This window comes from Globicephala melas, chromosome 3 (genome assembly GCF_963455315.2).
Source record: "Globicephala melas chromosome 3, mGloMel1.2, whole genome shotgun sequence".
In the NCBI taxonomy this organism is placed as follows: Eukaryota; Metazoa; Chordata; class Mammalia; order Artiodactyla; family Delphinidae; genus Globicephala; species Globicephala melas.
Genome location: NC_083316.1, coordinates 45,128,583 through 45,141,161, shown reverse-complemented (window position 1 = coordinate 45,141,161; position 12,579 = coordinate 45,128,583). Strand labels below are relative to the sequence as shown.

General features: G+C 41.6%; 1 non-coding gene across 1 annotated transcript; it reads right to left on the bottom strand.

Moving 5' to 3' along the window:
* Positions 1 to 8,211: 8,211 nt before the first annotated feature.
* LOC115848554 (U6 spliceosomal RNA) lies at positions 8,212 to 8,318 on the bottom strand. Its single transcript, XR_004037743.1, has one exon. It is a non-coding gene; the product is annotated as a U6 spliceosomal RNA (small nuclear RNA).
* Positions 8,319 to 12,579: the final 4,261 nt, after the last annotated feature.

Here is a 12,579-nt window from a genome sequence, read left to right as displayed (position 1 = left end):
GTTTGTATTTTTTACAGATCTTTTCCTGTAATTGATATCTAGTCTCATAGCATTGTGGTCGGAAAAGATACTTGAAAGAATTTCAATTATCTTAAATTTACCAAGGCTTGACTTGTGACCCAAGGTATGATCTATCCTGGAGAATGTTCCATGAGCACTTGAGAAAAATGTGTATTCTGTTGTTTTTGGGTGGAATGTCCTATAAATATCAATTAAGTCCATCTTGTTTAATGTATCATTTAAAGCTTGTGTTTCCTTATTTATTTTCATTTTGGATGATCTGTCCATTGGTGAAAGTGGGGTGTTAAAGTCCCCTACTATGGATGTGTTACTGCAGATTGCCCCTTTTATGGCTGTCAGTATTTGCCTTATGTATTGAGGTGCTCCTATGTTGGGTGCATAAATATTTACAATTGTTGTATCTTCTTCTTGGATCGATCCCTTGATCATTATGTAGTGTTCTTCTTTGTCTCTTCTAATAGTCTTTATTTTAAAGTCTATTTTGTCTGATATGAGAATTGCTACTCCAGCTTTCTTTTGGTTTCCATTTGCATGAAATATCTTTTTCCATCCCCTTACTTTCAGTCTGTATGTGTCTCTAGGTCTGAAGTGGGTCTCTTGTAGACAGCAAATATATGGGTCTTGTTTTTGTATCCATTCAGCCAATCTGTGTCTTTTGGTGGGAGCATTTACTCAATTTACATTTAAGGTAATTATCGATATGTATGTTCCTATTCCCATTTTCTTAATTGTTTTGGGTTCGTTGTTGTAGGTCTTTTCCTTCTCTTGTGTTTCTTGCCAAGAGAAGTTCCTTTAGCAGTTGTTGTAAAGCTGGTTTGGTGGTGCTGAACTCTCTCAGCTTTTGCTTGTCTGTAAAGGTTTTAATTTCTCCATCAAATCTGAATGAGATGCTTGCTGGTTAGAGTAATCTTGATTGCAGGTTTTTCTCCTTCATCACTTTAAATATGTCCTGCCAGTCCCTTCTGGCTTGCAGAGTTTCTGCTGAAAGATCAGTTGTTAATCTTATGGGGATTCCCTTGTGTGTTATTTGTTGTTTTTCCCTTGCTGCTTTTAATATGTTTTCTTTGTATTTAATTTTTGAAAGTTTGATTAATATGTGTCTTAGCATACTTCTCCTTGGATTTATCCTGTAAGGGACTCTCTGTGCTTCCTGGACTTGATTAACTATTTCCTTTCCCATATTAGGGACGTTTTCAACTATAATCTCTTCAAATATTTTCTCAGTCCCTTTCTTTTACTCTTCTTCTTCTGGAACCACTATAATTCAAATATTGGTGCGTTTAATATTGTCCCAGAGGTCTCTGAGACTGTCCTCAGTTCTTTTCATTCTTTTTTCTTTATTCTGCTCTGCAGTAGTTATTTCCACTATTTTATCTTCCAGGTCACTTATCCGTTCTTCTGCCTCAGTTATTCTGCTATTGATCCCATCTAGAGTATTTTTAATGTCATTTATTGTGTTGTTCATCATTGTTTGTTTCATCTTTAGTTCTTCTAGGTCCTTGTTAAATGTTTCTTGCATTTTCTCTATTCTATTTCCAAGATTTTGGATCATCTTTACTATCATTTTTCTGAATTCTTTTTCAGGTAGACTGCCTATTTCCTCTTCATTTGTTAGGTCTGGTGGGTTTTTATCTTGCTCCTTCATCTGCTGTGTGTTTTTCTGTCTTCTCATTTTGCTTATCTTACTGTGTTTGGGGTCTCCTTTTTGCAGGCTGCAGACTTGTAGTTCCCGTTGTTCTTGGTGTCTTTCCCCAGTGGCTAAGGTTGGTTCAGTGGGTTGTGTAGGCTTCCTGGTGGAGGGGACTAGTGCCTGTGTTCTGGTGGATGAGGCCGGATCTTGTCTTTCTGGTGGGCAGGTCCATGTCTGGTGGTGTGTTTTGGGGGTGTCTGTGGACTTATTATGATTTTAGGCAGCCTCTCTGCTAATGGGTGGGGTTGTGTTCCTGTCCTGCTAGTTGTTTGGCATAGGATGTCCAGCACTGTAGCTTGCTGATCGTTGCATGAAGCTGGGTGCTCATGTTGAGATGGAGATCTCTGGGAGATTTTCGCCGTTTGATATTATATGGATCTGGGAGGTCTCTTGTGGACCAGTGCCCTGAAGTTGGCTCTCCCACCTCAGAGGCACAGCAGTGAGTTCTGACTGCAGCACCAAGAGCCTTTCATCCACACGGCTCAGAATAAAAGGGAGAAAAAGTAGAAAGAAAGAATTAGTAGAAGTAGAAAGAAAGAAAGAAAGGAGGGAGGGAGGGATGAAGGAGGGCAGGAAGGAAAAAAAGAAAGAAGATAAAGTAAAATAAAATAAAGATAAAATATAATAAATTTATTAACATAAAAAATTATTAAGAAAAAAACAATGGACGGATAGAACCCTAGGACAAATGGTGGAAGCAAAGCTATACAGACATAATCTCACACAGAAGCATACACATACACACTCACAAAAAGAGGAAAGGGGAAAAAATCATAGATCTTGCTCTCAAAGTCCACCTCCTCTATTTGGGATGATTCGTTGTCTATTCAGGTATTCCACAGATGCAGGGTAAACCAAGTTGATTGTGGAGCCTTAATCCGCTGCTTCTGAGGCTGCTGGGAGGGATTTCCCTTTCTCTTTGTTTTCACAGCTCCCAGGGGCTCAGCTTTAGATTTGGCCCCACCTCTGCGTGTAGGTCGCCGGAGGGCGTCTGTTCTTCGCTCAGACGGGACGGGGTTAAAGGAGCCACTGATTCGGGGGCTCTGCCTCACTCAGGCGGGGGGGAGGGAGGGGCACGGAGTGTGGGGCGGGCCTGCGGCGGCAGAGGCCAGCGTGACGTTGCACCAGCCTGAGGCGTGCCGTGCATTCTCCCCGGGGGAGTTGTCCCTGGATCCCGGGACCCTGGTAGTGGCGGGCTGCACAGGCTCCCCTGAAGGGGAGTGTGGAGAGTGACCTGTGCTCACACACAGGCTTCTTGGTGGCGGCAGCAGCAGCCTTAGCGTCTCATGCCCGTCTCTGGGGTCCGCGCTGTTAGCCGCGGCTCGCGCCTGTCTCTGGAGCTCCTTTAGCAGCGCTCTTAATCCCCTCCCCTCGCGCACCAGGAAACAAAGAGGGAAGAAAAAGTCTCTTGCCTCTTCGGCGGGTCCAGACTTTTCCCCGGACTCCCTCCCGGCCAGCTGTGGCGCACTAACCCCCTGCAGGCTGTGTTCATGTTGCCAACCCCAGTCCTTTCCCAGCGCTCCGACCGAAACCCGAGCCTCAGCCCACAGCCCCGCCCGCCCCAGCGGGTGAGCAGACAAGCCTCTCAGCCTGGTGAGTGCTGGTCAGCCCTGATCCTCTGTGCGGGAATCTCTCCGCTTTGCCCTCTGCACCCCTGTTGCTGTGCTCTCCTCCATGGCTCCGAATCGTCTCCCTGCGCCACCCGCAGTCTCCGCCCGCGAAGGGGCTTCCTAGTGTGTGCAAACCTTTCCTCCTTCACAGCTCCCTCCCACTGGTGCAGGTCCCGTCCCTATCATTTTGTCTCTGTTTATTCTTTTTTCTTTTGCCCTACCCAGGTACATGGGGGCGGTTCTTGCCTTTTCGGAGGTCTGAGGTCTTCTGCCAGTGTTCAGTAGGTGTTCTGTAGGAGCTGTTCCACGTGTAGATGTATTTCTGGTGTATCTGTGGGGAGGAAGGTGATCTCCGCGTCTTACTCTTCTGCCATCTTCCCGGAAGCCTCGCAAGCTTTCCTTCTAATCTGGAGTTGGGATTCTCCAAAGTTGCAATTTGGAGTCAGGGAGCAGGATTTCGCATAGCTTTTTGAGGATTTTTCTATTTGAGATTCTTCTATATAGTTTACAAAAAGGGGTCTGAGAACATGGATGTCTGGCCTTGGCTTAGTTCATATAATCAAAAAGTTATTGAGAGAAAAGCCAATTTGGTTTGCTCATCTGTCTAGACTGCATTACATCTTACTGAAATGTGTGGTACAAGTCTGTAAGTCTTTTACTACCATTTTGAAATTCAAAAGAACTGAAAAAAATTAAAAGATCTATGTAACTCATTTGGTGAAAAAAACTTCACTCGGCCTAAATAACAGCGAAAGTTGACTTAAGCTACACCTCTGTTTATGGTATTTATTCATTCTTCTTGGAGTGAATATTAATATATTTTACTGAAGTAATGTGGTAATTATAAGGTGATGCCCCAGACCTCTGATTGATTATATTAATGTAAGGAATACAAAATGTATTGCTATTCAAAAATCACACAAAATTGTACATTCCAAAAAAAAAAATCTGGCCTCAAAATTGTCAGAGTCTCAGAGTGTCAGCTGTCAGATTGCAGACTTGTGTTGTCAGGAGACATGGTTACCTACGAAATGCTGGCTTCTTTCTCAGAGAAGAATGAAAATGCTTCTGATTTTGTTTTTATCTTATCTCCTTTAAAACTGTGCTGAACGTAATGGATGCTCAATGAATATTGCTGCCATAATAATTTGTTACTGATTAATATATCTGAAGGTAAAGAAGAAGAGGCATAAATAACTGTGTGGAAGTTTGAGGAGATGAAGATATATCCTCAGGGTGAGAGAGGCACAACCAATTTTCCAGGTGAGTGAGGTTTAGAGGAGGGAGAATTCCAAGAGGTAAGGCTTCCAAACGTAAAGACTTTAAAAAATACCCTTTCTTTCCTAGGAAACTAAAATTGATTTTTTTTTCGTCCTGTGTTTAATATTGGTCTGGGATACTTGTAATTTCTTTTCTTTTTCTTTTTTCTTTTTTTGCCTACATGGCATGTGGGATCTCAGTTCCCTGACCAGGGATCGAACCCGTGCCCCCTGCAGTGGAAGCGTGGAGGAGTCCTAACCACTGGACAGCCAGGGAATTCCCTACCTATAATTTCTTAAATACTCTGTTTTCTTTATGGACTAAAGAATTGGGATAGCTATTAAAATTAGTTTACAAATAAGATATCAATAATTTTAAGCATTTATTGAGCATTAGCAGACCGAGTGCTATACATTCATAATTTAATTTAATCCTCACAAAAACTGTATAAGGTAGAAGTATTGTTTTTCCCATTTTCCAGATAAGAGAGTTTCTAGATAAAGCAAATAACTTGTCCAAATTCATATAATAGTAAGGGTGAGAGCCAGAGGGTTAGACCCAAGCAGAGCCCAGATCCTTTGTGCTTAAACTACTACACGGTATTTTATTCTATAATAACCTGAAGTTCATGGTTAAAAAGAAAAATGTGGCCACACAATATTGTATAATATGTGCTGGGCTTTGTTCTCTCATGAGGGCTTAGTTGGGAGTTATCAGAAAGGCCCTCCTGGACATAAGCCATATCATTAGGGAAGCATTCAGCTGCAATGAAAAACAGGAAGTCCAACAACAGAGCTTAAATAAATAAGGATTTACATTTCTCACATAAGAAGAAGTCTGGAGGTAGGTTGTTCTCAACATGGATATATTGGATTAAGGGTGTCAGGTTCAAGATCCTTATGAATTTTTTGGCTTTTCTCCTAATGGCCCCAAGTTGTTTGCTGCAGTTTCAGTTTTTGTGTCCCTGTTCAAGGCAGGAAGAAGGAGGAAGGAAGATGGATCAGCTATGACTACGCTTTTATCCAAGGAAGTTAAAATTTTCCCCAGAAGTGTCTCAGCAGTTGTCCAGTTATATGGTTCTATGGCCACCCCAGGTGCGAGGGAGTGGGGGAGAGTAAAGACCCACGTGTTAGTTGGATGAGTCCAACCATGGGCCATCATCTAGGGCAGGGGTCTGCCAACTTTTTCTTTGAAGGGCCACATAGTAAATATTTTAGATTTTGCTTTCCAGATGGTCCCTGTTGCAGCTGCTCAGGTGTGTGGCTTTTGTAGTGGAAAAGTGGCTCATAGAGAATATGTACATTGGGCTTATTTGTGTTCCAATAAAGCTTTATTTCTAAAACTGGGAGCAGAACTAATTTGATGGGTGGCTATAATTTACCAACCCCCAACCTGCAACTTGGTGCATTGCTGCCAAGCCAAACTGAGATTTATGTATGAGCAAGGAAGAAGGGAGGGGATCATGGGTAGAACTAATAGTGTCTGCAGTTGAGGATAGAAACATGCTCTTGACTTATTCTTTTCCCCCTCTTTTTCCAAGTTTGTTGTTGGAGGGTTTATGCTCTTGTGCTATGGAGTTGTAAAGGCAATAGTCTTAGACGTAGCAGCCTCCATCAGGAGAGCTTATGGGGAGCTGGTTAGACAGACTTGAGGCTACCTGTTGGCCCACACAAACTGTCTGCTTTTGGTACTAGGTGCAAGAGACTGTTGGGTACCAGAATATGGAAGACCATGATTTCCCATTTCCCTGTCCATTTCCCACTCTTCTTCTTCCTTATTATTCAGCAAGGGGAAGCAATATGCTCAGATAAAATAGTTAATTTCCAGTCCCCATGCCACAAGGTGTGGTCATGAACATTATCCTGGCCAACGAGATATGCATGGAAGTTTCTGGGCAGGAAAGCTATTTAAGGTGGCAGTTTCCTTAGCATGAGCTTTTTTTTTTTTCTTTAAATATTTATTTATTTGGCTTAGTTGCGGCATGCAAGATCTTTAGTTGCGACATGTGAACTCTTAGTTGCGGCATGTGGGACCTAGTTCCTTGACCCGGGATCGAACCCAGGCCCCCTGCATTGGGAGCACGGAATCTTAGCCACTGGACCACCAGGGAAATCCCCTTAGCGTGAGCTTTTGCCTTTCTCCTGTCTCCTCGTCCCCTTTGTGCTTGGACAGAGCCATCTTGCAACCACAGTGCAAGAAGCAGAGGGTGAAAGCCACCCACTAAAATGACTGAATCAGAGAGTAGAAGATGCCCTGATAACATTCTGGAGATGGGCAGCTGGACATGTTGTTACACAAGGGAAAAAAAAAACAATCTTAAATTGTTTAATCCATTGCTTGCTTGGAGTTTCTGTGGCTTGAAGACACATGCACTTGTGACAGATGTTCAGGGCATCTTGTGCTTTAATGGGGATAAAGAAATAGCTCTCTTTCCCACGTAGAGTCAGGGAGAACAGGACTCCTCGTTTTCTGGAGAACAGCAATCCTCATTTTCTTCTTCTGACTCTGGTGAGACATTCAAATTTTTCTTAGTCAGGGTTAGTCTCCGCTAGTTTTTAATGCTTTTTGGTTGAGATTGGCTTAGTGTGTCCCATTACAGAGAACATGCTGTGAGGTGGTACCTGGGATCCTGATTTTCTCCTTTGGTTCCCACCACACCTTATTTGTTTATTAGGTCACAGATGTTTCTTCAAACCCATTCAAGCAGTATAGAGTTACTGCGACTGCATTTCCTTAGCTCAACTGTTGAGTGTATTTTAAAGTGCCAAGCAAATACATTCAATACAGAATTAAGAATATTTTGTAATATTTCAATTGACATACAGGCTGGTTACAGATGTTCTGCATTTAGAGAAAGTAAAATAATTTTAATTCCACCAAGTGGAGATAACCACTGTTAGCATTTAGTGTGACCTCCATGATACACATACAGGCACATACATTATATTCACGTTCACCTGCTTGAAATCTTAATGTATATGGAGCTTTGTATCTTGCTGGTTTTTCACATTATAAAGTGAGCAATTCTCTATTCTCCCTATGTATTTAAAACATGATTTTTTTAGTGGCTGCATAATATTGCATCATATTACAAACACTGTTTTTTGTTTTTGCTTTTTTTGTTTTTTTTTTCTTTTCTTTTCCATTATGGTTTATTACAGGATATTGAATATAGTGCCCTGTGATATATGGTAGGACCTTGTTGTTTATCCATTCTATCCATATGATAGATTGCATCTACCAACCCCAAACTTCCAATCCATCCCTCCCCCACCTCCTTCCCCCTTGACAACCACAGTCTGTTCTCTATGTCTGTGAGTCTGTTTCTATTTCGTAGATAAGTTCATTTGTGTCATATTTTAGATTCCACATATAAGTGACATCATATGGTATTTGTCTTTCTCTTTCTGACTTACTTCGCTTGGTATGATAATCTCTAGGTCTATCCATGTAGTTGCGGATGGCATTATTTCATTCTTTTTTTTAAGGCTGAGTAATCAAACTATGTTTTGTTTTGTTTTTTTAATTTTTAACACACTTTAATGGAATCCAATTCTATTTAGCTTTATACTGTGCTTTTTTTTTTACTTCTAATGACCGTTCTCCATACCATTAGTTTTTGCTTTTTTTTTTAATATGGAACGCTTCACGAATTTGCGTGTCATCCTTGCGCAGGGGCCATGCTAATCTTCTTTCTATCGTTCCAATTTTAGTATATGTGCTGCCGAAGTGAGCACTCAAACTATGTTTTTAAAACTCACTATAGACAGACGTTTTATTTGTTTTTAATATTTGGCCATTATAAAAAAATACTGTAATGAACAAACTTATATGTAACTATTTTACCTTTGTTATGTCTGAATATTTTCTTAGAACAGATTACTAGAAATTAGCCTTCTGGATCAAAGAGTGATAGTTTTTATATACTGCCAAATGACGCTTCTGAGGGGTAGTGCTGAGATTTAATCCCATTAATAGTGTGTATGTAGGTTTATATGTTTGTGCTATTTTCTGCACTTTCATGTAACTTTAGCCAAGTTTAAAAAAAAAGTTTGAAATCAATTTCACAGGGAAAAAAAAGTCTTTAGATCTTACATCCCTTTAATGGATGAGATTGAGCATCTACTTCATACGTTAATCTGGCTAAGCATTATTTCTCTTATAACTTATTTGGTTGTATGTATTTTACTCATAGATATTTTAATTACTTATGTTTTACTGATATAGATTCTTTCTTCTTTGTGTCTTTCACAAAATGGATTACTGATATTGCCTGAATGTGACATAATTGTGAGCTTTCTGTGATATTCCCGTGAAAATAGCAAATAGTAAACCCCATGAAGTATTACAACATTTAACAGTATTTCAGGTTGAAGTTGGAAGATGTTACACTCTTTTTTTTTTTTTTTTTTTTTTGGTATGCGGGCCTCTCACCGTTGTAGCCTCTCCCGTTGCGGAGCACAGGCTCTGGACGCACAGGCTCAGCGGCCATGGCTCACGGGCCCAGCTGCTCCGCGGCATGTGGGATCTTCCCAAACCGGGGCACGAACCTGTGTCTCCTGCATCGGCAGGCGGACTCTCAACCACTGCGCCACCAGGGAAGCCCAAGATGTTACACTCTTGACATTACCATTTCTAAAGAGCATACGTCTCCTTTGATATGTTTTCTTCAAAAATGACATGCACTTAGAGTGAGGGGAATCCATATTTTTTCTTAAGTCATATAAGTACTGTGAACAGTAAACTTTAACAGAACGTCTCCTTTCCTTGGCATTGCTCCATCATCCGACCTTGAACTCCAGATGTTCAGTCTCTCAACAACGAGTCTTCAGGCGCTTGACTCTGAATGCCTATGTTACCCTGAACATTTTATACCACTTTTTGAAACTCAAATATTTGTATCTCTTTTCTTCAGCTACTTTGAAAGTGGTACCATTTATCTAGAAAGGTTCATAAAGTATAGGCTGTAGGCGTTTATTTAAACCTGTTTGATGACTTTAATTTCCTTGAAGCTAAAGCAAAGTCTTGCATGAGAGTATAGTATTCCAGGTTTTTACTATAATCGCATATTATAAATTAGGTAACTCTTGAAAACCTTGCTTTCCTTAAACCTACCACTTTAATCAGCCCTTTGTTCTCATGAAAAAATTCTAGAATTCCTGGAGAGCTTATTTCAAATGGATACTTTTTAACAGGGTTTTAAAATGTTAAATACTTAAAAAGTCACCTTCTCTGATACTGGTCGCATCTGCTTCTCATTCTGCTCCGACCAGCTCTACTGACTAAGATTCCTCATTGTGAAACCAGAAACTGATGATGTCATGTGTGAGAATTTCATTGTGCAGCATTTACAATGGGAAAAAAAGTACTTTTTTTTTTCCTTGCCCCTCTGTGAATAAAATGCTGCTCTATCTCTCACACTTGCCTAAAATAAATGTGTTCTATGCCTGATTGCAACTCGAACAAGAACTCTATAGGACTACCAGGAGCCAGTCTCTAACCCAGCAGATAACTAAGTCAGAGGCATTACATTTCAAAATTAAAATATGGGGTAGCTTCTCTCTTAAAGGAAGATTTCTGTTTTCAAAGACTGAAAAAGGCCAACTATATCCAGGAATTATTTTTGGCTAGTTTATGGGCAATAAACATGAGATCGATGAGAGCATGTTTAGTTAGATTACAATGCATTTCCTTTGGTTGTGTGCTGGATGTTTCCATCAACCTAAAGCCCTAACACTTGGTTTCTCAGAAATTGGTTCTGAGACAGTCTCTTTAAGGTAGTCACTATTGGGGCTCAGTCATGAGAGCTGTAATAACTAGGATATATCAAGCTTGTGTCATGCCCTAGCATGGCCTGCACTGGCCCACACAGCGCCTTCATGGAACTTAGAAACAACCCCTCCCCCCTCATCTGGTGAGCACAGGGCTTGACAAGCAATGGTTCCTACGTACAGGTTAAAAAGGGTGCTGCCCACCTCTGGGCAGTTCCAGCCCATGCCCAGGCCCAGGCCCAGGTCCGGAGAATGGAGTGTGGGCTGGATTTTAGTCCCCACTTGCTGCCTTAGCAAGGCACAGTTGTTCATGGTGCAACGTACACAGTCACACGTAGTGTAAAGTGCTTTATGTGGATTAACTCACTTAACTGTGAGAATGAGGACTCTATGATTTGAGAACTATTATTGGAAGCATAGTGAGCTAAAATCACTCACGTGAGCAGGAAGGGGTGGAGAGGGAGGGCTAAGGGCACAGCCTAGCTTCCTGAGAGTGCTCTGACTCAGCTGAGAACTAAGCCTGCAGGAGAAGAAAACTGTCTTCCATCAGTTCAGAAACCTTGGTATTTATTTGTATGAGACACTCCCCGGAGCCCCTGGAAGTGCCTCCCAGTTCAGGCCCAGAGTTTACAACCCTGAGAGGGAAGGAGGAGTGTTTGTGACAAACTGGGAAACCATGCCTAATAAAAGAGAGGCAACAACACTCATTAAAAGTCTCAGAAAGAGGATGGTGAGACGCTGTTCACAGGTTATTCAGGGTTGTGTCCCATGGAGCCATCTTTCCCTTTAGATATATTGATGGACCCAGACGTGGTGAGATGAAGACCTGAGGAATGCAAGCAAGTTAGGTCCTTAAATCATCCATGGCCACCAAAGTTTCCCAGAATTATTTGGTGTCGTCAGGTATGATGGTGAGCTGGGGCAGAATAGGGAAGGTGTGCTGAGGACCACGCTGGGAATAGAAGGATGTCAGGTGGGCAGCCGCAGGGCCGCACAGTGCCAGTGCCACACAGGGAGAGTGGCTAGGATGAGGGTGTGGTTGTCAGAGTAAGGCGGCAAGCATGGGAGCACCAGCAGAGAAGGATGACAAGTCCCATCCTGGAGATCATGTGATCTCACAGGTCCTGCCACAAGAGAGACACCTGCTTGGGAGTTCAGAGCTCCAGATTTCAGACTGTTTCCCACATGCTCTGTTTGAACACCTCTTTTTCCTTCTGGAGAGTAGAAGTACAAACTGAGTGACATAGGCTGGGGTAAGTTAAAAGGACTTGTATAAGCAAGAAGAAAGGGGGCAAACATCTTCGGGGAGTGGGATTAACTCTAGCAGCTGAGACATTGCAGTGTGTTCAGGAGCCAGGCCAAGCTGCTGGGATAAAGAACTTGTCTTGTGGGACAGCAGAAGTAAAGATTGGAAGGCAGGTGTGAGCCCTATTGCAAACAGTGTGAACTTTAGAAAGGGAATTTACATTTTTGGAACATCTTTAATTTGCTGGGCAATTTAATATAATGAGTTCAACCCATTCTCACTATAACTACCATTTGTATTGTTTTTATTTATGATTGCAATTCCCATTTTGCTGATGGGGAAAATGAATCTGAGGGAGGTTAAGTAACTTATGAGTTTAGGGGTAGATCAGAGATTTGAACCCAAATTTAACTGATTCCAAAACCCAAGCACTTTTTATTCTCCCATGCTATCAGAATTTAACAAAGGGGTTCTTGAGAAACATGATGAAAGTAATGTCTGTGGATGTTTAGGATAACTATGGCGAGCCCAACGGACTTGAGCAGAGAGCCTAAGGGCATGGAGTGTTTTAGGAAGTAATTGTAAGTAGAGCTTAGACTAGGTTTGAAGCCAAGGAAAAGAGTAGACATAAGGAGATTCCAAAAGAAAAGTTAGTGGGATTTGGCATGTGGCTGAATAAGAGTTGAAGGAAAGGGAAGAACCAGGTAGAGTAGTGAATGGAACACTGGATGGAGATTTAAGGATACTGAGCATTAGGCCTGGTTCTTGCTTGCAATGTGAACTTGCAGAAAACAGGATCTCTTTCAACTTCATGTCCTTGTCTGAAAAGTAAAGGGATTAGATTAGGTATCCTTGAAGAATTTACCCAACTCTAGAATTCTGGGCATCCCTGATTCAAAGATGACTCAAAGTTTGCACACCTGGGTTTTTGGAAGAACATCCTTTCATTAATGGAAAAGGCATCCTTTCATTAATGGAAAT